General features: G+C 35.8%; 1 non-coding gene across 1 annotated transcript; it reads right to left on the bottom strand.

Annotated features, from left to right (window-relative positions):
- Positions 1–710: 710 nt before the first annotated feature.
- Trnat-cgu lies at positions 711–782 on the bottom strand. The gene has a single exon. It is a non-coding gene; the product is annotated as a tRNA-Thr (tRNA).
- Between the last annotated feature and the right edge of the window lie 334 nt (positions 783–1,116).

Here is a 1,116-nt window from a genome sequence, read left to right as displayed (position 1 = left end):
AGAGGTCGATATTAAGATAATGGTATTCAGGCTATATCATGATAATGGGAAGAGGTTGATATTAAATAAAGTTTAAGATACTAAATATTAAGGTTGCATTTTAGCCGTTTGTTAATAGTTAATTTTATCAGGTTTAAATGTGTTCGTTCAGTTTATTTGATCAGTATACTTCATAAGACTATTTATAGCTGGAGTTGATTTGTTACCAACCCATGGCTTCTCTTTCCTATCTACCAATATCATTGAATGCAAATACGGAAAAGGCCAATTTTAGTATTTCACTAATCGCGATGAGGATATTACGAGTAATTATGTGTTATATGCTTTTTCTCTCTACTTTAAAGGTAAATTTACCACTCCGCTGGGACTAATAGTCTTTATTTAAAAAAGAATGCATGAGCTCACAAAATTAAGGTTTTTATGAGAATTCATAGCTTTTTGACGTGTTTTTTCCTATATTTCTTATTTTTATGACGTAGTGGAAAAGAACACTGTAATCGTAAAGAATACTGCAATACTTAGAGGTTAAGGCACTGAATTCTCTTGCGATTGGAGCTAAGAATAGGTGCGTTATGAATTTTCATTTCTTACCGCCTCAAAGGAATTTAATTTAGACAAAAATACAATAGGTATGTGTATATTCATACCCGTAATTCGTATACGATGTCAAGAACGATTTTAATCGAACGCGATATTCGAAAAAAAATTCCTGCCTCCTGTGAGGTTTGAACTCACGACCCCTGGTTTACGAGACCAGTGCTCTACCACTGAGCTAAAGAGGCGCATGGAGGAAGGGCGGCAGATACGCAAACACACGCGTGGTCGATGCGCTAGCTGGCCGTTTGAACAAAAGACATGTGTAGAATATTAGGAGAAAACGACTAGCTGTTGGACCAGAATTGTCAATAGAATTTCTATTTAACCGTCTTGGAAGTGAGGAAGAATAATGACTACACGATTCGTTCGCTGAAGTGTACTCTTATCTTTAATTACTCTATGAAATTAATTTTTGAGAGCATTCGAAATGTATCTAAGTATCGGAAATGCATTTCTTGGACTTGTTTGGATGGATTTGCTCCAATGGAGAGTGCGGAGTGGATTCCAAAACAGTGAGGA

The sequence above is a fragment of the Ischnura elegans genome, chromosome 2 (assembly GCF_921293095.1).
Source record: "Ischnura elegans chromosome 2, ioIscEleg1.1, whole genome shotgun sequence".
Classification (NCBI taxonomy): domain Eukaryota; kingdom Metazoa; phylum Arthropoda; class Insecta; order Odonata; family Coenagrionidae; genus Ischnura; species Ischnura elegans.
This window is presented reverse-complemented; position numbering and strand designations above follow the sequence as displayed.